Here is a 26,163-nt window from a genome sequence, read left to right on the forward strand (position 1 = left end):
ATTAGTGGGACTCCCGAGTCCTTGCATGGCTGTGTGACTCCTGCTTACTCTGGACTTTACTCTGGACTTTCTCAGGTTCTCAAATGACACAGAGAGAGTTGCTAAATACATGTTGAACATTTGAATAAATTCATGTGCATGGTTGACTTGAAAAGGAGAAAAGAAGAGGCTGGGATGAGCAGTTCTGAGCCTTAACCACCAAGATAATGATTTTCCTGGCAGAGGAGACAATATTTAACAAGTTGTCAACTGGTGCAGGAAAACCCCAAACCAAGGATTTTTATTTAAAATAGAAATTCTGCAGACTTTAACTGTTTGGTATACTACTCACAACATAGACTTAAAAGGAGAAATGCCATCACAATTCACGGGTGAAAAATCCCTTTTGTGCACATTCCTCATGTCTGTAAACTCAAAAGAGCAGGTGATTTGATGACAGGGGCAAAGAAATTGCTACTGAGAAGCAGCTACACAGTGTTGATTTGTGTGTTTTCTGGGCTTTCTCAGGAACAATAGGCTATTTTTGCTTGAACTTGTGTGCACTCACCTAGCACCCTAGATCTCACTTTTGTTAAAGGTTGGCTTTGTTGCGCATTTGCTTTTCACCTCTTTAATTGATAGACTTGGACATCAGCAGAGGTAACTTCAGGCCATGTTTAGGATGCAGGACTCAGGCCCACTAAAGGTGATAAACAAAGATTCCCTTCCAAGAAGAACCTTAGCAAAGGGAGATTCTCTTCCAACATCCTGGCCCAATCGTTCTATACTCCAGAAGCTATTAAATGTTTGGTCTCAGGGGAAGTAAGCCAATTAAACAGTTGTTAAGGGGGAAACCAAAATAAGTTAGGAAAGTTGAATGGAGCCACTGACTGTTCCTCCTGAAATCTAATGAGGGCGACACTCAGATGGCAATTCAGCAGATAGAAACCATCAGTGTAGTCATGGAATGCAGCGACCACAGCCGGATACAATTTAGCTGTCTGGCGAGGGAGGGGGCTGCCCTTTGATGACGCTTTGGGGGACAGAAGGGAGGAAGTATATTAATCTGCAGAGGGCGTGTTAGGTCGACTATGAGCACTTGGGCTGCTGCAATCCAGTAATCCAAATCCATCGTCTGCTCTCTCTTCCACATAATGGGATGTCACGAGGCAGGAGTCTTTTTTTTTTAATTTATTTATTAGTTTATTAATTTATTTATTTTTGGCTGCGTTGGGTCTTCATTGCTGCGCGCGGGCTTTCTCTAGTTGCAGCGAGCGGGGGATACTCTTCATTGCGGTGCACAGGCTTCTCATTGTGGTGGTTTCTCTGGTTTTGGAGCACAGGCTCTAGGCGTGCGGGCTTCAGTAGTTGTGGTTCGCGGGCTCTAGAGCGCAGGCTCAGTGGCTGTGGTGCACGGGCTAAGTTGCTCCACAGCATGTGGGATCTTCCAGGACCAGGGCTCGAATCCGTGTCCCCTGCATTGGCAGGCAGATTCTTAACCACGAGGCAGGAGTCTTTTACCCACTTTTGCTTGCTGGAAGATTCTTAACCTGCTGTACTCCCATTACCTTTACCCATTTCCTGAAAGTCAAGCCCTGCCCAGGCTCTACAGGGGTTAGGATCAAAGTGGTAGGATATGTTCAGAATTCAATGCAATAAAAAGCAGCGCTAGAAAAAAAAAAGAAAAAAAAAAAAAAAGCAGCGCAACTTTCTAAAATGTTCCAGTGAAATGGAAAAGAAAATTAAAAACTTAAGCCTCTTAAAATGTAAATGGTGCCAGTGTGCTTTGCGATTTGGACTCCTGCCCATTAAAAAAAGAAAAAAGAAAGAAAAAAGAAAGCCAGAAAGCTGAGTGCTTACGAGCTGAAGTACAAAGAACACTAAGAGTGCTATAAACACAGTCATGACTCTGGGCCTCCCTGTCCTCACTGGGTTTAATGTCACCCACTGTAATTTTCCCACAAGGTTGCTCTGAGTACAAATCATGCTGATGACCCCAAAGTCTGTTGAAAGGTAAGAAGTACTTCTGTAAACTCCAGATATCATTCGTTAAACCAATCAGCTCTCTATCTGAAATGGATGGAGAGGAAAGAGCCGTTTATGTCAGAGTATAATATTTCAGGACGCTTCCACCCACCTCCCCGCAAAAGGTACACATTAATTTCTCTCTTATGGGTGAGAAGGAAAACTCCTATGACTGGGTCGCTTTCCACACAGGGCGACCACGTGTCTCGCCAGCCTGGATCCAGCAGTGCTTTCTTGCATAACTGATCTTGGAGACGCCCGCGGTATCATGCTTTCATCTTAATCGAGCGGGTGCCCTCTCCCTCCAGTGTGCCCCCAGAAATCTTTAAAGGCAGAACTCAAGTATCTTCACTTTTATGTAGCCCAGTCCGAATGAAATGCTGCTTCTATCACAGCCCCGAATCCTGGGGTTGAACCCCTACTTAGCATGTCATTGGTCCTGCCTTGTCCTGCATTTGTGTCCTGCTAGGCTGGGGGACCCACGCCACCTAACAAGATGCCTTCTTTGACTTTGTTTCCCTCCAGTTGACCAGTCCAGTGCCTAGTACGTGGCACGAACTTGATCACATTTCCCCTTGATTAAACATTAATTGTCTCTCTCTCTTTTTTTTACATACCGTTTTTCAGTTCTAGTCAAAACAGCTAAAAACAATATTTTGCAGCTTCACAACCGGAAAACTGGAAATTTGCCACTGAGGTGAGCAGAAATTTCCACAAGGTTATTTTTCTTCCTCGACATTCAGAAAGCAACATTTCCTGACAAATACTCTTCTCCTATGTGATGAAAGAATTGGAGAGCAGGAGCAGGACTGTGTGTGGGGCAAACATTTGGTATTATGACTTTATACAAGTCAAAAGGAATTATTTGGCCTCTCTAACCCAGGTGGCTTTCAACTGCTCATGATTTAAATGCGTGTGCAACCAAAAAAATGTAGTCAATTTGTTGCTTAGCTTTTCCACATTCATTCAAGTATTACATCATTTCAAAAATTCTCATTGATTTAAAAGTAATAAGTTGTTGATTAAAATCTTAGTTAAAAATGAACTTGTAGGGCTTCCCTGGTGGCGCAGTGGTTGAGAGTCCGCCTGCCGATGCAGGGGACACGGGTTTGTGCCCCGGTCCGGGAAGATCCCACATGCCGCGGAGCGGCTGGGCCCGTGAACCATGGCCGCTGGGCCTGCGCGTCTGGAGCCTGTGCTCCGCAACGGGAGAGGCCACAACAGTGAGAGGCCCGCGTACTGCAAAAAAAAAAAAAAAAAAAAAAAAAAAAAAAGAACTTCTAGACTATGTAATATAATTTTATTGTTGTTTATGAATAGAAGAGGTTTGGAAATACAGATACCCAGATAGATACCTATCAGTTAGGTGGGAGGACAATCTGATTATGGGTAAATCTTACTTTCTGATTTATTTGCATATTTTTTCTGCTTAATAACATTAAAGACTAAAATAGTCAAGGACTTAACTATGTGCTACATACTGTCTTAAGTGTTTTGCATGTATTGATTCTATGTTAGGTCGTATTGTTATCCCCATTTTATAAACGAGGAAACTGAGGGACAAAGAGGGTGGGAACTTGCCCAAGGTCACGCAGTAGTAAAGGCAGAGCTGTAGCCTGACCCAGGAGTCTAATTCCAGAATCCAAACTCTTAACCACTATGCTATATTGCTCCTGTACTGATCATTAAAGACCATGAAGATTTACTGACTTTTAATAATTTAAATATTTTGGCTAAGCCATGTGACTTTGATTGAGTCATTTAACTCCTTGGAATAATGTAGTATAGAGTTTAACCTTGCCCCCAAAGAGGTCTGGACTTTGGCCTTGGCTTCTAGGAGGTAATCCCTATAGGAGTGTTTTTGTTTAAATGAGGACTGGCCATCCCAGAAAGACCAATGATGTGATTTAGGGTGGGAGCTTTGGGTCAGGCCCAGAGGGGGCTGGAGACTGAAAACTGAGGTCCACCACATGGGTTATCAATCAATCATACCTATATGATGGAGCCCCAACAAAAACTCTGAGCCCCAAGACTTGGGTGAGCTTCCCTGGTTGGCATTACTCCACGTGTATCATCACCCATTGATACCAGGAGACTGATGTGTCCTGACTCCATGGAAAGAGAACAACAGACACTTTGCCTGTGAAACACTCCTAGGCTCTGCCCTGAGTGTCTCTTCCATTAACTCTTATATCTTACCTGTATCCTTTCTCTGTAATAAGCCATAACCATGAGTATAATAGCTTTCAGTGAGTTCTGTGAGTCTCTCTAGCAAGTTATCGAATCTGAGGGTGGTTTGGGAACCCCCTGAATTTGCAGCTGGAGTCAGAAGTGCAGGGTGGTCTTGTAATCCTCAAGTTCTTCAGTTTCCTCCTCAGTAAAATGATGACATTGAAAGAAGTGATCTTTAAAGTTTCCCATAGAGCCCAATAGTGTTATTCTGTCATTTGCTGTCTAGCACGGCTCCCCTGGAGGCTGGAAGACTTAACCCAAAGGAGCGCATAGTGAGGAGATGGAGAACCAGGTGAGACTTTGGGACTGAAGTTTCTCCTGCATAAATCACACTATGCATGTCACTTACAGATAAATGGAACTCACCCGGGGTGATGACAATGGCGGGAGGGGGGTTTGGGGTGGGCAGATCCTCTTAGTTCTGAGTCAGTTTCTGTATCTAAATAAATTAGCCAGTGGGTGCTGTTCTACTGTGAGCTGTTTGGATCAATGGAGCCCAAGCACCCAGAACCTATTTCTGCTCCAGTTACAGAAGTCAGAGACTCAGTGCTCTCAGGCTTCCAATATTCTCAAAGGTAAAACTTCAATCTGGAATATTATTTGGACGCTTCACCGTGTCCTTTGATTTTGCCTGCATTCCATTGTTCCCAACCTTTACTCCAGGAAAGAGTCTCTCAGCTTAGATGCTTCACTTACCTTTTCATAAAATCTTCAGAATGCTTTTAGGCACGAGAGGAAATGGTCTCAGTAGAGGTGTAAAGCCCTTTGTTTTTCCCAGGTCCCAGTGTGCCAGAACTCCAGAACTGTAAGATAAACTAGTGTTGTTTAAGCCACTCAGTTTCTGTAATTTGTCACAGTAGCAAGAAGAAACTAACACGGAGCCATTAAGTGGTTGATCAGGGATTTGAACTCAAGCAGTCTGCTTCCAAAGATCAGTTCTTACCTCAATATCCCCATCCCCCAAGTCATCAGCCCCATCAGATCTGGAATGCCTACTGCGGATCATTTTTAACATCTAGTAGTCACAGGTCCACTTCTCTATAGGTTACACGGAGACGCACAGAAGTGAGGAGTCCTGCAGCCAATATAGAGGCTAAGAGCTCAGCAGTGTAAGACTGGCCAGCACTCTCAGGCTTGCTGAGCTTCAGTTTCCTAACCTGTAGAGTGGGGACCAGGATGGTACAAGCCTCCTGGGGATTTGGAAAGGATTCGATGAAATGGTCCAAGTAAATCACTGAATGCAATGCTTGGCACACCAAAACACACTAAAAATATATTATTCTCTTAAAACTTTATTGAGTGCTTAATATTATCTTCTAGCCTTTTGCTAGGGAGTTTTAACTTCAGAATTTCAGGTTTGCAATGGACCATCACAAGGTTTCATAAACAGAAAAAAATTATATCCTCACTTTTTTTTTTTTTTTTTTGCTGTACGCGGGTCTCTCACTGTTGTGGCCTCTCCCGTTGCGGAGCACAGACTCCAGACGCGCAGGCTCAGCAGCCACGGCTCACAGGCCCAGCCACTCCATGGCATGTGGGATCTTCCCGGACCGGGGCATGAACCTGCGTCCCCTGCATCGGCAGGCGGACTCTCAACCACTGCGCCACCAGGGAAGCCCTTCCTCACTTTTATACAATGCTTCTGATTTAGTATGTAGCTATTAGCTGTTATTTCAGAATAAATGATGTAGTGGGTTGAATAGTGTTTCTCCAAAATTCATGTCCACCCAAAACCTCAGAATGTAATCTCATTTGGAAATAGGGTCTTTGCAGATGTAATCAAGGTAGGGATTGAAATGAGATCATACTGGAGTTGAGTGGGCCCTAAATTCAATGAAAGTGTCCTTATAAGAGAAACAAAAGTGCACACAGAGACACACAGGGAGAACGCCATGCGCCATGGAAGCAGAGGTTGGAGCGATGCAGCTACAAACCAGGGAACTCCAAGGATTGCTGGCAGCCACCAGAAGCTAGGAAGAGGCAAGGAAGGATTCTTCCCTAGAACTTTCAGACACTTTGATTTCAGACTTCTCGCTTCCTGAACTGTGAGAGAATAAATCTCAGTCATTACAAGGCACCAGCTTTGTGGCAATTTGTTACGGAGCCATAGGAAACTAATACACATGGTAATTCTGGGGCCCCTCCAGTCACCCCACTGTGGGAGGGACTGCTTCATCTACTGCTCCAGGCTCTCTCCATCTTTCCCCAAAAGGAAGAAATATTTCTTTTTTTTTTTTTTGCGGTATATGGGCCTCTCACTGTTGTGGCCTCTCCCATTGTGGAGCACAGGCTCCGGACGTGCAGGCTCAGTGCCCATGGCTCACAGGCCTAGCCACTCCATGGCATGTGGGATCTTCCCAGACTGGGACACGAACCCATGTCCCTTGCATTGGCAGGCAGACTCTCAACCACTGCGCCACCAGGGAAGCCCAGAAGAAATATTTCATGTAAGAGAGTGGTTCTTTCTCACTTCCACTTTGCAGCATATAGACTGCAGCAAGCACAAAAGGAAAGCAAATCAAAGTCAAGAAGGATTGCTCTTTGGGGTATAAAGTGCCCTACTTGGCATAAGACAAGCAGAAGTGTTTCTGTGCTACTAATTAGCTGCATGACCTTGAGGGGTTGACTTAACCCTCTGAGGCGTCCATTTCCTCAAAGTGAACTGGTTGCACAGAATATCTTCAAGGTCCCTAATGTCATAGAACTATTTAGAGATAATGTTCTTAAGACCAAAAGGAAGAAAAGAGAGGAGAAAGTGAAGAACCCTTGGAAGCTTGTGCACATCCTCCCCAAGAAAAAATATCTCATGTGAATGCTTAGACCCATGTGTTACATAGGGCTCTGGTCATAGCATGATTTTGTGCCTGCAATTGCCTACTTTGCAGTACTGATGTAATACTGACAACAGATTATGCTTTTAATTGTGGACCCTCCTGTTAACCTAGTAGACTGAAATTGTTCTTAGGGCTACTCACATCAACATCAGTATCTCAGGAAAAAATGCTCTTGACGTGTTTCACTATCTGTCTCCCCTCACCTATATAAAGAGGTAGCTGTTGTTTCAGTAACTCCTGATGCAAATCACAACCAGAGAGGTTTCCCCTTGGGAGGATGTGACCTCTTCCAGTCTTCCTGGGAATCTACTTCACCCAGCAGGTTAGATATTACCTACTCACCTTGCAAGCACGCAATATAAGGTTAGAGGAGATTTAATTAGAGAGAAAAGATAATCTTTCAACCTTTAGATTGCATAACAAGGATCAAAGTCTCCAAAAACTCTCACTGGCTGTTTGTAATTTTGCATAAACTCATTGATAGTAGAGAAGGAACCAAGGTTAGGAAGAGTTCATTTAGGTTCTAGATCACATTAAAGTTTCTCTCCTGCTTAGTCCAAGACCTTTAGCCTATGTTTACTTCTTGCATTGTCACATCATTACTCTCCCTTTTCCACCACTTCTTTCCATCCACAGAAACCAGTGAGCTGTGATTTTGTTTATATTCTTTTACAGATTAACTATTTCTTGTCCATTTACATTTCCTACCTAAAGTATCAGTTGAAGTCACCAGCATATTACTTTCTTGTAGATCTTTCTAAAATTTTCTACCATAGTTTTCTGTTTAAGGAAAATAATAATGTGTCTGCTTACATGGAAGGAAAGGAAGTGAGGGTATTGATATTGATAAATTGCTCCAGGCAAACCAGTATGGAAACCTGAAGACTCTGGAAAAATCACATGAAGGAAGACCTTTAGAAAAGGGATTCAACACTTATTACTAATTCCTTGAAGTTTTTAACTCACAGGATTAAACTGAAAACAGATTAATGTAAAAGAAAAAATATAAAAATAAATTATCTAACAAAACCACTTCAGAAGAAAACTATAGGGTGAGTAAAAAGGTGACAACCCCTTCCAAGTGACAATGAGGATGGGGAGGTGGGAAGTTTGGGGACAGAAAGTGCCAACCATAGAAAGGAAAGAGTGACAGCTATGAAGGCACAATCGCTTGTGCATCCTCCTTCAAGTGTTATTGACTAAACAGGGATAACTGTGCAAAATATGCTCTCTGGGAAAAGCAGGAGCTTCACGGATAGCCAGCTTTCTCTTGCTCCTTGAGATGTCCCTGTTAGGTAGATTTCAGAACCAGCACATTCCCCGTGCAGCCCAGGCCCTACTGAAGCTCAGAGGAAAACCCAAGTTACACTAAGACTCCTGCGGTTCTCAAGTCTAGATGCCAAAGTAGGTCATTCAGCAGCCAGCTGTGTCCAGTGACTAATTTATCAGTGCTTGGAGGATTATTTTTGAAGGTATAAATGAATGTCACTCTTTGAGCCCCAGGAACACAGCTCCCCAAATATGAATCATTGTGCTAATCCAGCACAGGATTCCATATGGTGTGAGCTCTATTATTTGTCCTGGCCCCAAAGGAGAAAGAAGTGATATATTTAAGGCAGGGTGTTTTCAGAGAGAGCATTAACACAGTGAATTATAGGGAGAATGTAAATGAAAGAATGGTGAAAGTGACCTTGAGTTCTGCAGTTCAAACTAGTTCCCTGTTAGCTAAGCGCCAAGCTGGTTGAGAACATCAGGAGCAGAGGTTACAGATGTTCTGTTTATTAAACAGAAAACATTAACAACTTGGTTGTACATTGAAACTCATTAAGACATGAAAATCAGCACAGGGTAAAGGGGAAAAGTTCAGTGAATTTTCCCTGACCATTTTTTTTAGTGCCATCTCAGCCCTGGCATTTTTTTTCAAATATAAGTCAGGAAGAAAATCATAAAATAATTTTTTCTTTTTTTTTGCAGAGCTGTTTTTGGTCCTACAAGGTTGACAGTTTTAACGCAATCCATTCGAGAAACTGCCTATTGAAATACAAAGTTGGAGGGACTTCCTGGTGGTCCAGTGGTAAAGAATGCGCCTTGCAATGCAGGGGACGAGGGTTCTATCCCTGGTCAGGGAACTAAGATCCCACATCCCGCGGGGCAACAAAGCTCGTGCACCACAACTACTGAGCTCGCAGGCCTCAGCTAGAGAGCCTGCATGCCGCAAACTACAGAACCCACGTGCTCTGGAACCCATGCACCACAACTGGAGAGCCCACGCACCCTGGAGCCTGCACGCCCCAACTAGAGAAGGGAAAACCCGCATGCCACAAGTAGAGAGAAGCCCACGTGCCACAACGAAAGATCCCCCATGCCTGCCACAACTAAGACCTGACGCAACCAAAAATAAATAAATTAATTAATTAAATAATAAATAAATCTACAAAAAAAAGATACAAAGTTGTAGGTCATATCTTGGAGTAAGACAGTAGCACATTTCATCCCTTGGGGAACAGCAGAGATGGAGACTATTAGCACCCCAAGGGACATTTCCATTTTACAGAAAAGGAAATGGAGAACCAAACAATTCTAATGACTTGTCCAAGGCAGTGATGGAGATGAATCTTGAACTTAGACTCCTGTCCATGCACAGACCACGTGCTTAAAGCCATGAGTCGTCACTCATCAACCTTATAAGTCTTGGGCTAGGGGTGGAGAAAATGGAAGAACACACCTGCAAAGTCAACTCTGAGTACCTGTAAGCATGCTATACTAATTAAATCCCAACTTCTTTACAAAGTCTGTACTGTGTATAGGACTGAAGTGTTATGTATACATGTGACAAAAGCTCCACACGCCACCTGAAATGGTCCACAGCTGCAGGCTGAAGTTGCTCTACCTTCACCCAGACCTCTAAATTCCACCTATGAAGTTTCTTTCTGCTTTGAGAATGGGCTCAGTGAAGTGCCAGCACCAGGTTCAATGTGGCTGTCCAATCTTTGTCCTCTAGGGAGAATCCACTTCCCCTCTCTCCATTGGGTGAAGCCCACTGCATCCACGGAATACCTCAGGCAGGGTGGCAGCCCTCTAGCCAGGCAGAGTCAAAGGATTAAAACATGAACTCGGCCCATAAGAGTCCACACTCAGCTGTTTTGCCTTTCAGTGACAGATACAAATCAGGCTGTCTGGTCAGCTTGGAGTTACATGTCGGCAGCTGGGGAAGCAAAAGGTATTTTCCTTAATGGTCATACTTCCACCAAAGGGACTGAAGAGATTCAGAGGCATGGATGACATTTTGTGAAATTCACCATTTGACTTAGAAAAGGCCAGCAGAGAAATCTGAGTTTGAGTCCGCGTTTCCGTCTATGTAAAACCCATGCTAGAGTTGAGCCAATGAAGAAATTCTAAAAAATAGCCAGGAGCTACCTGGAGAAGGTGAACCACAGAAATTGATGCCAGGGATGCTAATATCTAGAAAAGTGGCAGTGTCCAGAGCAACAAGCATTAATGGTCTGGAGGGGGTTTTCAGAGTATTGTGTGCCTTCCACTTAAGCCCAGCCAGCACTTTGAGAATGCAAACATGTCAGACACTTGGTTGCCATCAGATTGCTCCTAGGAAATTAAGGCTACTAAACCCAGAATAGGATGGGCCTACGAGCTTGTTTCACACAGGTTTCAAACCATTATGCCTTTCTGGTCACAGACAAAAGGGGTTTTATTCCTGGCACCTTAGGGAAGGAAATTTGATAGCATCCCATATTGGTACCACTGGTTAATAATCCTCCGTAGCCAACAGAGAGAGAAAAAAATTAGGAAGGGATCCCCCAACAGACTTAGGCAATTTGCCAGACCTCCAATAGGTAGAAACTAAGAACCAAGGGACTGGATTATACTCCCAGTTTTGCTTCTAAGAAGCAACATGAGTTCAGGCAAGTCCTTAAGCCTCAGTTTTCTCATCTATGAAATGGGACTATTACTTTCCCTACTTACCTGACAGGACTAGTGTGAAGCTCACAAGATACCTTGATATATAAGGATCTTGAAAAGTTCCCTGTAAACATGGGAAAGACTTATTTTAATTAAAGAGAGACAATTTTCCCCTTCCTCTCATTGGTGAGTCTGTGGATTCAGGCGGCTCCTGTTGTCAGCATAGTTATTATTCACCTTTCCAGGACCTGCCAGCTCCCAGAAGTTCAGGGATCTAGGCAAACCAAGCAGCTGCTGAACCACGAAAAAGTAGCTGTAGAAAGGGCATCTTCTTAGGATGTTAACACTCAGAAAGCCCTGGGGCAGAAGTTCTCTCTCTAAGCTGGTGAGGAATTGAGGAGCAGGCAATCATTTGCTTTAACTAAAAAGGTAAAACCCTTACTCTGACCTGAAAACCTTAATATAGCTCAAAAGAGGACCCTGCTGTTTTCCTTATGTAACTGCTGACTCAGCCTCCAGGTTTACACGTTGATCAGATGGGTCAGATGTTGGAAACAGATCTGTGGTTCATGCAAAAATCAGGTCAACAACTCGTAGCTAGAGCCGTTCATTAAGGGCTTCACCAAACCTGCCTTGAGCTGTGCAGTGAGACTGAGTAAAACCTGATTCCTACCTGGACTTAATCAGACTCACTCTATCCTCTTACAGGGAGTTAGTTCCCAGCTCTGAGTATTCTTCTTCTGTTTATTTATTCTACTGCTGTCCACTGTAGTGAGAACCTGAGCTGTAGAGTTGGGAGCTGGGTACTGGAAATGTCCCTTTCCCGGAACACTTCTTTGAGTTGCTTGGTTAGTGAAAGACTAAAAGAAATTTGGAGAGGAGGAGTTCTTTTGAAAACGATGAGGAATCCCTGCTTGGATTGGCTAGAGCGGTCTAGTGGAACACAAATAGAAGACGCGTCAGGGTCTTTGAATCTTACCCAGCAGCAGCCCAAGTTCCTGAAGGGCATGAACAGAAGAGACATGCCAACAGTTGCACACTATTATCGGCCAAGGTTCTGGCCATAAATCCACAGCTGGCTCCCAATCTGATGAGCTGCTTGGGACCATGAGTGAGAAAGAAGGCTCTTTCTGCTTAGATAATATGAAGGCTTAAGCACATTCATCCTTCACATATCCTTTTCCTGGACACCTCCATGAGGATTTTTAGGACAGAAGTCTCCTCCCAAGTAGAGGGAGTCTCAGGCCCAGCGTAGAATTAGGAAAAAGAAATGCATAGAGACAGAGATATAACATATTGTGTTGAGTTGTATATATAGAAGAGACATCAAATTATGAAAAATAAGGAAGATACATGTATGTATATATTCGAAAGTTATATATAGATATTCCAAAGAGTTTGGTACCCAAAAGATGACATTCCACAATGAAGCAAGAGCCTAAACTTCTGCTCTTTTCCTTTGCTGCTTCACATGGTCTAATCGTGTCCTTAGTCAGAGCTTCTCAATGGAGAATTTCAAAGAGGTGGAAGGGTGGTACGGTTCACACTGCTTGAGGAACCCTAAGAGCTTGGCCTGATTTCTAAGACTAGAGGAGCCCTGAGCAGGGAAAGGAAGATGAGAGTGTTTAGTAACCAGAGGAGGAAGACAAAAGTGACCAGCTGTAACAGGCAGTACCAAACGAAAGAGACCTGATGGAAGAGGCAGACGAGAACTTCAGCTGAACAGGAACTAGAGTCCTCAAAGAGATCTAATTAGGCAAGAAAGAGACTTTGTAAAACCCAAAATATATAATATGAATTTTAATTTAAAAACTAAAAAATTTCACTTAATTTTATACTCAGTCATTTAATAGATAATTTGTAAAAGTGAACGGTCCCAATCGAGAATAACTTCAGAGGCCCAGAAGAAATATGTTGTCACACAGATAAAATACAGAAAGATAGAAATCATAGGACAAAAGGAGATCCAGAAGACCTTGCATGTGAAGAAGAGGAGGTCTAGACTGAAAAGAAGGAACAGAGAGAAGAGAGTTAATAATTAAATAAGTTGTAGAGAAAAAAACTTCCAGCCTGAAGAAAGAGTTGAGTCAGCAGATTGAAAGGACTCACTGAGTTCCAGATAATGGAAACATGACACAGCTCCTGGTGAAATTCCTAAATCCCAAGAACAAAGCTAGGGAATGCTCATTTCATTCTCCCAAGGTCATTGTTTTTCAAGGCACAGTGCGTGAACTTGCTACCTCAGAACCAGGAAACTTGTTAAAAATTCAGATTCCAGATCTTCTGAATCACATCCTTTGGTAGGTTTGGGGAACTGCGAACAGTCCACTGTAAGAAGCCCAGGGTGGAGGGTATGGACGGAGCAGGAAGGGTCCTCTTGGGCAATTTCCAAGTATCGAATGACAGGTCACCTTACCCAGCAGAGTCTAAATGCTCTTCCTCAGTGAAGTGTTGCAAATTCTCAGACATGTGCGCACACACACACACACACATACACATAGTAAGACAATTGCACTAAACAGTGTTGTTCTATTTGGGGAAACTAGCGGAACTAATATGAATTACTTCACAGCTCTTTTTTCTTTATTTAAAAAAATGTTCCAACCTTGACTTTGAACTTTGAAAAGTAAAAGAAAAACATAAAACTGAATAATCTAACAAAACCACTTTCCCTTTGTTTCTTTCCTGTCTTTTTTTTTTTTTTTTTTTTTGGCCACAACATGCAGCTTGTGGATCTTAGTTCCCCTAGCAGGCATTGAACCCCTGCAATAGAAGTGCGGAGTCCTAACCACTGGACCCCCAGGGAATTCCCTGAAACCACTTTCCTTACTGTCACTTAACATCCTTACAGAATATGAAGCCCAGGCAGCTACCATGCAACTACAGTCTGACTCTCAAACTGGCAGTGACACCACATTATGTTTCTCTAGGGAGAGGGTTGATGGAGGAAAACTTGCACCCACAGGTAGTCTCACAGCCATCTTCTCTACTTCCAGAGATCATCTGGGTTTAGGAAATAACCACTGCTTTAAAAAAAAAAAAAAAAAAGAGAGAGAGATAATTATGTGCAATAAAATGCACCCATTTTAAAATGTACATTTTGATGTATGGATACCAAGGGGGAAAAGGGGGAGTGGGATGAGTTGGGAGATTGGGATTGACATATATACACTATTGATTCTATGTATAAAATAGTTAACTAATAAGAACCTACTGTATAGCACAGGGAATTCTACTCGGTGCTCTGTGGTGACCTAAATGGGAAGGAAATCCAAAAAAGAGGGGATATATGTATATATATAGCTGATTCACTTTGCTGTATAGTAGAAACTAACACAACATTGCAAAGCAACAATAGTCCAATAAAAATTAATTAAAATAAAGTGTACAATTTGATGAGTGTATTCACCTGTGAAACTATTACTGCAAAGTGAATACAGAACACCTCCATCATCCCAAAAAGTTTCCTTGGCCCATTTTCAGTCCATCCCTCCCTACATCCCTAGGCTCAGGCAATCACTGATCTGCTTTCTATCTGTACAGAGTAGTTTGCATTTTCTTTGTATAAATGGAATCATATAGCCTATTGGTTTTCTAGGTCTGCAGCAACAAATTCCCACAAACTGGTTGGCTTTAAACAACAGAAATTTCTTCTCTCACAGTTCTGGAGACCAGAAGTCCAAAATCAAGGTGTCACTGAGACCTCAATCCCTCTGAAAGTTCAAGGGGAGAATCTTCTCTTGCCGTGTCCAGCATCTGGAGGCTCCTAGAGTTCCTTGGCTTGTGGGAGCATCACTCCAAGTTCTGCCTCTGTCTTCACATGGACTTCTTCCCTGTGCATCTCTGTCTCTTTGTCTTTTCTGTTATAAGGACACACTAAATCCAGGGTGATGTCATCCTGAGATCCTTAACTTAATTACATCTGCAAAGACCCTGTATCCAAATAAGGTCACTGAAGAGAGAAAAACCCAGTTCTCCTCCTGTTTCTCCTTTCTGACACCAGATGTATGGGGGCTTTTCCTCACAACAAGCAATCCTCCACAACAACAGCTGGGTGTCCAATTCTGACACTTTCTACCTGGATCCCACAGGTTACAGGTCAGTCCTACAAGACCACGCTCCCCCGCCCACTTCAGATGTCAATCACAGGTCCAGACTACCACCTGTGTTCTGACCAAAGGGCTATAAATCAAAGGCTTCTATGGGGCTTCCCTGGTGGCACAGTGGATAGGAGTCTGCCTGCCAGTGCAGGGGACATGGGTTTGATCCCTGGTCCAGGAAGATCCCACATGCCACGGAGCAGCTAGGCCCATGCGCCACAACTACTGAGCCTGCGCTCTAGAGTCTGAGTGCCACAACTACTGAAGCCCGTGTGCCTAGAGCCCATGCTCTGCAACAAGAGAGGAGAAGCCCCTGCTCACCACAACTAGAGAAAGCCTGCGTGCAGCAATGAAGACCCAACACAGCCAAAAATAAATAAACAAAAAAAGAAGGCTCCTATGACCCTCTCTTCTGTTTTGATTAAGTTGCTAGAGTGGCTCACAGAACTCAGGAAGACAGTTTACTTACTCTTTATCAGTTTATTATAAAAGGATATGGTAAAGGATACAGATGAACGTTCAGATGGAAGAGATGCATAGGGCAAGGTATATGGGAAGGGGTACGGAGCTTTCATGCCCTCTCCAAGCCACCACCCTCCCAGCACCTCCACGTGTTCACCAACCTGCAAGCTCTGTGAACCTCATACACTGAGAATTTTTTTTTTTTTTTTTTTTTTTCTTTTTGCGGTATGTGGGCCTCTCACTGTTGTGGCCTCTCCCGTTGCGGAGCACAGGCTCCGGATGCGCAGGCCCAGTGGCCATGGCTCACGGGCCCAGCCGCTCCGCGGCATATGGGATCCTCCCAGACCGGGGCACGAACCCGTATCCCCTGCATCGGCAGGCGGACTCTCAACCACTGCGCCACCAGGGAGGCCCTACACTGAGAATTTTTACGGAGGCTTCATCGTGTGGGTATGATTGACCATTCACTCCATTTCCAGCCCCTCTCCCCTCTCTGGAGGTTGAGAGGTGGGGCTAAAAATTCCAGGCTTCTGATCATGGCTTGGTCTTTCTGGTGACCAGCCCCCATCCAGGAGCCCACCCAGGGTCACCTCATTAGAACAAAAAATATTTCTGTCACCCAGGAAATTCCAACGGATTTCAGAACTCTGTGTCAAGAATAGGGTCAAAGACCAAATATTAGACAAAAGATGCTCCTTTTTTTATTTTTATTTTTTTCTTTTCCTTTTTTGTGTACAGCAAACTGATTCAGGCATATATATGTTATATTCTTTTTCAGTTTCTTCCATTATAGGTTATTACAAGACATTGAATATAGTTCCCTGTGCAATACAATAGGTCCTTGTGGTTTATTTTATATATAGTAGTATGTATCTGTTAATCCCAAACTCCTAATTTTTCCCTGCCCCCACTACCCCCGTCCCCAGTGTTCTTATCAGTTAGGAAATAACGAAGTTTTTAGGAGCTTTGTGCCAGGAGCCAGGGCAGAGACCAATATATATTTTCTATTATCTCAGTCACATTCACAGGTCCTAGGGTTTAGAATTTGGACAGAATTGCCTGGATATAGCACAATCTAATAGCTACTTACCTGCAGATGGACATCTGGATTCTTTTCAGTTTTTGACTATTTCAAATAGAACAGCTATGATCATTTGTGTACAAGCCTTTATGTACATATTCTTCCATTCCTTTTGGTTAAATGTGCTTTACCCAAGTGTGTATCTAACTTTATACAAAACTGCCAAGAACTTTCCCAAATTGATTGTACTAATTTTACTGCCCAGCAGCAGGGTATGAGAATTCTACTTGTTCCACATCCTCACCAAAACTTGGTGCTTGTAATGTCAGTTTTTTTCAATTTAAACCATTTGAGTGGGTGTGTAGTAATGTCTCATTGTGGTTTTTATTTGCATTTCCCTGTTGACTAATGATGATGAATATTTTTTCATGAGCTTGTTAACTATTCATATATTTTGTGAAATGTCTGTCTAAATCTTTTGCCTATTTTTAATCAGGTTGTTTGTCTTCTTAGTATTGTAAACATTACTTTCGAAAGTTTCTTTTCTAACAAGTATGAACAAAACTATTTTTAATTTGGGGGCTTAGAAAACTCTGCCAAATGATTAACAACTCAGCAGAGACATTTTCCAAATCAAGACAGAAATTGTCTTGAACAGCATTGGTGATATAGTGAAGAGAAAAACTGCCCATCTGTGATCAGAGAGCTGATATATAGTACCTGAGCTGGTACCCTTTATTCCCTCAATCCAAAACAAGTCACATACATCCTTGGACCTCCATCTCTTCATTTATAAAATAAGGAGTTTGCACTAAAGCAATCAAGCTTTCTTCGAGTTCCAACATGTAAGTGTCAATAGTTCCTTCTGATAAATGGTTAAAACGGCGACAAAGATCCTTCAAAATGTGCTTGTGTTTAGTAAAAGAAACAAAAGCCCTATTACCAAAGACTGAAGTTTAAAAACACAACAAAACAAAAATTCTATTGCTGCTTATGTCAATTAGAAGTACATGAAATAAGACTTTTTACAAATGAGAAAATAAGCAATCCTTATGACTTCTGTCCATCCTGTGGATTATACGTGTGTCTCCATGTCAGTGAAGAAAAGATAGGCTTAAGCCACTGGAGGTTTATTCCTGATTTACAAAGGTGTTCACTGCAAGTCAGCTAACAGCTCACGTCTCCTCACTCAGGATGCAGGCTCGTGGAAGAGCCATGAACTCCAGCTTTGCCAGGTAGAAAGGAAGAGAGCTCTGAAGTGTCTCACAGTAGCAGTCCATAAGACAACTCTTCCACAAGACAAGGAGAGAGGCTGAAGTCCCTCCCCATGAACCACATGGCCAGGGAAATCAAGGTTCTCCCTTAGCATGAATGTTGGAGATATTTCATAACGGTGTTTTAAAATTCTGTATGTAAATAATGGCATTTGGAAATGATGTTTTTTTGTGTGTAACTAGTGCAATCAAACATTTATTGAACATCCACTGAGTGTAAAGGAACATGCTCACCACTGTAGGAGGAGAAGGATAAACAGCTACTACTAAGATGAGCATACGATGCTCTACAAAAGATCAACTGGTATCTGACATGAATTTTCAAAGATCCACTCTAAGATAATGAAATGATTAAAATATCAGGAGACAGTTTTATAAAGTTGGGTTAAAAAGCATGTTTTCCTGTTCCCATTCCAGGGTGGAGTTTTTGCCCATAACTCTCTAGAGACATGTTCTACTTAATTTGTGTTCAAGACCACCAAGCTGAATGAGCTTAACAAAGTTGGAAAAAGACAGTATGGTCTGTCCTAAATTGATTCTACTTTTTTATTTAGTCATGTCTCTGGATTAACTTTTTAAAAGTAAAACATAATACCAACCTAGCAGATGTCCATCTCAAGTGGCCCATTATTTTCCTTACTTTCCTTTGTAATGCATTCGGTTTTAGTTTGTCTGGTGAAGCTTACATCAAAATGTGTGAAAATAGAAATGTCCTATTGGGAGAAACAAAGGAAAGAAATAAAAGTAACGTTGAAGGGATAAAGAAGAAAATAACTTTTCTGCTTCAAACTGGGGGGGAAAAGTGTGCTCAGACTTGAAATAGTGTTTCCATTTCCAGCCCTGGTGGTTTATTTAACTTAGATAGATTAATTTACTGGGAGTGGCATCCTGGTTTATCATCCATGGAGAGGTAATTTTAAAAATCTTTGACCTTGTCAGTTTGGGGGTCACTCAATTTGGAAGTGTTGTATCTGCTATGTCACCTCCAGTTTTCAGGATTCTTTCTTGCCTCGAGATGTTGCCCTTGCAGTTTTTCAGTATTTATTGCAGGTAGTTTTCTTCCAGCTACATTTCTTCCATCCCTTTGAATCTTTCACCCATTTCCCTGCTTGTGAAATACATCGTATTTTTCAATAAAGGGGCTCTACCATTTAGATAATAGTGTAGAGAGAAGAGGAAGGAAACTAACATCTATTACACTTAGTGTGCCTTCAACAATACCTTAGGCACTTCATATAGGATCTTACTTAACATTTACAACAATCAAACATACAGTATTATTACTCTCTCTTACAAACAAGCTAGGTTAACATATCTAAAGATACACAGAACCAGGATTTAAGCCCAGGTCCAATTTCAAAGACTTTCATTAGAAAAGAAATTTTTAAAAACCTATACCACACTTGACATATGAATATTTCTAAATTTAACATCCTTGTGAGAATATATAGCTGTACTAAAAATATTTTACATTCACAGCAAGGTATTTTCCCTTTATAGATTTTTTTTCCAGCACCATTTGTTAAAAAGCTATCCTTCTTCCATTGACTTGTTTTTGCTCATTCGTCAAAAATCCGTTGATTATATGTGTGTGTGTATTTCTGGGTTATCTATTGTGTTCCATTGATCTAAATGTTTATTCCCTCACCAATACCACACAATCTTGATGCCTGTCACTGTATAAGTCTTGAAATTGGGTAAGTGATTCCTCCAACTTTATTCTTCTCTTTCAAAATTGTTTTACATATTCTAGTTCCTTTGCCTTTCCATTTATATTTTTAAATATTCTTGTCTACATATCTGTAAAATATCTTGCTGGACTTTTGACAAGAAAAGTGTTAAAACTGTATGGCAATTTGGGAAGAATTGACATCTTTGTTATATTGAATCTTCCAACCCATAAACACAGGTATGTCTCTTTAATTGGTGTTTTGTAGTTTTTAGCATACAAGTCCTCCACATACTTTGTTAGAGGTACATCTAAATATTTCATTTATTCTTGCTTTTTAATAATAAATTATTGTTAATATAACTTTATCATCATTAATTTAGTTGTGGTTTACTTAGTTATCCCTTAAGCAAAAATCATAAAATGGACTCCTGCCGGGAAAATTCAGCCTGTAGAAAATTTTAATGGGGAGAGATCTTCCGTTTTAAAAGTCCACATTTCTATCTTCTCTTGAGAAATGTGGAAATCTGGTAACACTGGGCCTCATATTCCTACTCAGCAGAATCAGCTGGAACTGTATCGTGTCCATCCCTTACAGGAGGTATGCTTTCTAGTTAACCACAATCTCCACCATGCCCAGTGAATGTATATGCACTTATGTCTGGCCTAATTTCCTCATCTGTTACTGTACTGGCCCTGGTAGGCTACTGAGTTTCCAGTTCTGCCTTAAACTGAGTGGTGATACTTACTGTCATCAACAATACTTTTGGTTTATTAATTCAGCTTTCAAAGGTCACTCATAGGGCATATAATGCATTTTAATCATTCCTACTCTTATTTATTTCCTAAGCTACGCTATATAAATTTATTCCCCTTCACTCCCAGATCTCCTTGTCTCATGACACTTCATCATCACCAACTGTTTCTCCCAACAGGGAAAGCAGAGTAAGTGTGGTCTCAGAACAGATAAAAGACTAGAGAGGATGGACTTCCCTGGTGGCACAGTGGTTAAGAATCCGCCTGCCAATGCAAGGGACATGGGTTCGAGCCCTGGTCCAGGAAGATCCCACATGCCAGGGAGCAGCTAAGCCCATGCGCCACAACTACTGAGCTCGCGTGCTGCAACTATGGAAGCCCAGGCGCTTAGAGCCCATGCTCCGCAACAAGAGAAGCCACTGCAATGAGAAGCCCGCGCACAGCAATGAAGAGTAGCCCCTGCTCACCGCAACTAGAAAAGCCCACACGCAGCAACAAAGACCCAAAGCAGCCAAAAATAAAAGTAAATAAATTTTTTAAAAAAGAGAAAAAACTAGAGAGGAGATGAAGGAACCAACACTAGGAGTCTTCCCTATGAGAGCTCTTCCCCATGGGTTGATATTTGGTGAGACAGACTCACTGGGCAGAGGTAGGCCCCTGGTAAACAAACAGAGGCCATTTTTCTCAGAGTGTCTTTTCAGCTCTGAACTTGTACTTGTGAAGGTACTTTCTCAAGAATTTATCTTGAGAGAATGGAGGTTGCACTTCAACGCACCGCCAATAAGAGTCTCAATTTTTCTCCCAGAAGTGAGAAAAGTAGCTTCCCTTGAATTGACTAAGTTCACTCTGCTTACCTCTACTGTTCATTCAAGTAAATGAAAGGCTTAACCCAGTCCCCATTTAACCTCTCAGAACCATCCAAATATGGCCAGGGAGGAGAGTTCAGTTTTAATATACCACTTTTCCTAATCCATTATCCATGATAATCTATTGTGACCCTCGGTACTTAATCATCAAAGCAATCATAAACCTCTTTTTGAAGATCAAATGGTTCTTTAATCCAGTTACTTACAGTATCCTAAGTTACAGAAAATTAATCTGAAGTATAAGTGGGCCACTATTCCAAGTTTCTTACGGCACCTGTTAACAAGGTAACAAATTGGTAATGGCTTTTATGCCAGTTGGGTCAAAATGTGGAACAAATCACCTTGGTTGGTTGCTTTTCCCTGTGCTCTTCATTCTAACTTAGCTCTTACTGCCTACTTGGGCTGCCTGCCTTCCCAGAATCCCATCAATGAATTAACAAAACTCAGCCAGCCTGAGAGCTAATTGGACTTTAAACCTTCCAGTGAGGGTGACATTAATTCTCATCTTCCTTTCTGTATCAGGTTAGTGGAAACCATTTAGGGAAATCACCCTAGGTCTTTGAACTCTCAAAGAAGTAAGAAAGCAGTAATATTCATTAAGCAAAAGCACCATGTTCCCGGCTAAGTTTCCACAAGTCCTCTTCCCTCAATACTGAGGGACTGTATCAGATTACCCCAAAATGTCCATAGACACTGGTGGCTACTGGGAAGCCTCTTACCCTCAAGAATACCCCAAGGTCATTACTATAACTCCCTCTACATTATTCAGTTACTCAGTTAAGAGAAAGGATAATCATATTTGAACGACTCAATAATAAAAATTGAGATTTCATATTAACTAGAAATGCTATATTCGTATCATCCTTTATAAGGATTTTCCTTTGCCAGAGGAGCTGGATTAACTCCTGACACTGATCATGAGGAGAGCCTTTTTAGTTATTCATTATGCCAGTAACTAAGTGTTCTTTGGTTACAAAAAAAAAAAGGACTTCTAAATAAAAACCCATTCACAGGATGCATGAAAACCCATGCATTTTCCCTGCCCTTTCCGAGTGTCTACTCAACATAAGGTTTCTTCATATGAATTATATATGTATAAGTACATTTATGATGGTTGAAGTATCAGTCAAGAGACTGGGAGAAAGACAAAGAATAATAAAATAAACCCAGGGGGCTTCCCTGATGGCACAGTGGTTGAGAGTCCGCCTGCTGATGCAGGGGACACGAGTTCATGCCCCGGTCCGGGAAGATCCCACGTGCCGCGGAGAGGCTGGGCCAGTGAGCCATGGCCACTGGGCCAGTGCGTCCAGAGCCTGTGCTCTGTAACAGGAGAAGCCGCAACAGTGAGAGACCCGCATACCACAAAAAAACAACAACAAAAAAAACCCCCAGGGACCCAAGAAGAAGGAATAGAAACAAGAGTAAAGCACCCAAAGGGAACAATGCTGCAGGCTGAGCAGTTAGTTTGGGGGGCGGGGGGGCGGCTTATCAGGATGAACTGACTTCTGTGGATTGAAATCCAAGCAGTTATCATTCAGCGATTCTGCCACATGCCAGCGATGGGCTCAGTCTAGCTCAGGATGCAAGCAGGACATGGAGAAAGAGAAATGTTGCTTTTTCAGCAATAGAGAGAGTTGTTAACCCTCCTTGGAGCTTAGTGGAGAACCAGGAGAAACCAGATGTCCAGAGAAGGACACAAGATAGGATGCAGTATTGTTAGGAACTGAATGTTTGTGTCCTTCCAAAATTCACATGTTGAAATGTTTTCCCCCAATGTGATGGTATTTGGAGATGGGGCCTCTGAGAGGTGATTAGGGTTAGATGGGGTGATGAGGGTGAAGGGCCGATGATGGGATTAGTGCCCTTATAAGAAGAGACATCAGAGAGCTTGCTCCTTCTCTCTGCCACTTGAGGACAAAGTGAGAAGGCAGCCTTCTGCAAGCCCGTAAGAGAGCTCTCACCATAAACTGAACCCTGCCAGAACCTTGATCTTGGACTTTCTAACCTTCAGAACTGCAAGAAAATTAATTCCTGCTGTTTAAGGCACCCAGTCTATGGCATTTTGTTATGGTAACCAGAGGTGACTAAGGCAATGAGTTATTTCTGAGAAGGAGTCATGATATAGGGGGCGCTTGTGGGCACACCCAAGGAAATTATCTGGAAAAACAGGGTTGATGAGCACACATTCTGGCTAAGAAGCAAACCTTTGTATAGGGCTTATTCTTCTCATGTTTAAACTCCACTCCAGGGAGTAAGACTCAGTGAGAATTTCCATAAGGGTAAAAATCAGAGAGATGATGGCCGAGGAGTACAAGCCTACATTTATTTCCTGACGGGGATCACTGTCCTTTGTTTCTACATGATCCAGCTAATCAGCAGTCACATTGGCATCCTTCACGTGAGTCCCTCTTCACTCATACAGGGGGATTCTAACCCCCCTTGCTTTTTTTTTTTTTTAGCTGTTGCTACTACAATACTGTTCAAGAGAGAGTGTTTCTGTATCACTCTGTGTCTTACAAGGATCTGTTTTGGACCCTACTCTCCACCATTTACTAGCAATATAACCTTTGGTGTGATGCTTAATGACATCAATTTATGAAATGGGTTATAACACCTTCCTCTTAGGCTTGTAGTGAGAATTTAATGAAATAATGTGTAGAAAACATCTGGGCACAATGCTTGGCAAAATGCTTATGTGATGTCCCTAAAAGGAAGGGGAGTGGGAGTGCTAGTGTGTAACTGGGGATTGGATCTTCCTAGGGGTGGAACACAAGCTCTGGAAGACAGTTTAGAAGAGTGCATGATACCTCCCTCCTTTATGAGTGAGATTTTGGCTCAGTCATCATGGCCGTTCCGTGTGGACCTCTGTAGCATTTCCAGCTGCCTGGAGCACATCTGCTTCTACTTTTGATTAAACAGTCAAGAGAGGATATTCACAACAAGCATTTTCCAGTTTTTGCCTAAAAGCAACAGTTTTTTATTATTGCTACTTCCCTTCCAATCGCTAGTGCTTTTAATGGAATTGCAATAGTAATGTTGTCCCAGGATGACAAGCCACTACAACTGAATAATATACCTGATTCTATTGCTTTTATTAAAAAACAAGTGGGACACAGACTCATCTCATGAATGTTAATGTGATCAAGATCATTGCCCACTGGAAAAATGTGTTCTAATTGAATCGTAATAAAGCATGCCTTGCTACATCAACCAAAAGGAAATCAACAGCCTTCAAAGGATTAGAGTTCTCAGAGGATAAGGGGACAAGAGAAGTAATACAATTTTGACAAAACAGTGTTTTTGAAAAAAAAGTTTTTCAAAAATCTCTCCTTGCATTTATAAGATGGGTTCAGTTAAGTATTTTATTTTTCTTATCAATGAAGTGTCAAAGTGATTTGACCAAATGTTGAGTGAACACTCGGTTTCAGACTTATTACACACACTCTGCAAGCTTGCTTAATGATCAAGCTAGGTATTTTGTTCAAAGACTTGGTATCTTCCTTAATGGGAATCAGGTCAGCGCATTTATTTAATCTTTACAGACTGAGCTCTCCCTCCCATGCAATCCCTTTTCCTTTCCATCACCACCAAGTGACTCTGACATGCTTGGGTGCACCATGCCTTTTGTCATGTGCCCCTCCCAAAGGAAAATCACATTCCTGCCTCTTTTCTCTGTCCTTCCATCTTATTATCAAGAGGAGATCCCTGCAATTTACCTTGATTGTGCAAAATGAGAACAGCTATGGTCAAAGCGAGTTAGCAAATGCTCCCCATGTTAAGACAGACCACTCGGTGATACGCACAAACAAGCAGGTGCTTTACCAGGATATGAAGTGAGGCATTTACACTGGATATATTGACAAGAAATACACTCCTTCCAATGGAAATCAAGCTATAGCATTGCAGCTTGCAGAATTTTAATGTTATATGCAAGTAGATTGCTTTATTAGCCTTTGCCTGTGACCCCGGGAGAGAAGCAAGTCAGAGAGGAGAGGACTGTGCAGTTGCTCAGTCATGTGTTGATTGAGCACTGCCCTGTGCCAGCTGGATGCTGCTGGGTTTTCTAGAAGAATAAAACCAAGTCATGTCTTCCATTCTATCAGGACAATTGTGGGCAAGACAATATTTATGTTCATTCCTTTTGACCACTAGGCAGTAAGGCACAAATTACTAAAAGTCATATTGTTCCAATGACTACACCCAGGTTTAGAGGTAGGAATTCTTTTTGTGGTCATTGAGATGGATATGACCAGATACGAAGTTTTTCTTTTTTCTTTTTTTTTTTTTTTGTGGTACGCGGGCCTCTCACTGCTGTGGCCTCTCCCGTTGTGGAGCACAGGCTCCGGACGCACAGGCTCAGTGGCCATGGCTCACGGGCCCAGCCGCTCCGCAGCATGTGGGATCTTCCCGGACCGGGACACGAACCCATGTCCACTGCATCAGCAGGCGGCCTCTCAACCACTGCGCCACCAGGGAAGCCCCGAAGTTTTTCTTTATTACACATGTTTCAGTTGATTATTAGCATCAAATTACCCAATTCCCTGATACCCTATAAAAACATTTCCAACTGGCTTCCTGCACACAGACAAAGGAAATAGTTTAAAAATTCAGCCAGAGATATGCAAACAAGACTGACAAGGGGCACATGGAATTCCAGAAATTACTATGGCAGGCTCTGTGGATTGGAAATCCAAAAACCTTTCACAACTCTTTTTCCATTGCCTTCCTCTACTATACAGGCTGGAACAATTAAACGTTTTCTTTCCTAGGCTTGTTTGTGGCTATGTAACAGAGTTCTAGCCAATGAATAAAAGAAAAAGTTACTGGACAGCGCTTTCCGGAAAGTTTTTTAAAAGAACAGACTCAGCACAGCTCCTTAGCCTCTGTGCTTCAGCCCCTCTTCCTCCCTCTTTTTCTTTCCTAAAACAGGTATGATAGCTGGGGGTGCAGCAGCCCTCTGGAGACTGTGAAAATGAGAGCCACTTACTAAAGATAGAGAGGAGGAAGATAAACAGAACTGGGCCCCT

This window comes from Mesoplodon densirostris, chromosome 15, assembly GCF_025265405.1.
Source record: "Mesoplodon densirostris isolate mMesDen1 chromosome 15, mMesDen1 primary haplotype, whole genome shotgun sequence".
NCBI lineage: Eukaryota > Metazoa > Chordata > Mammalia > Artiodactyla > Ziphiidae > Mesoplodon > Mesoplodon densirostris.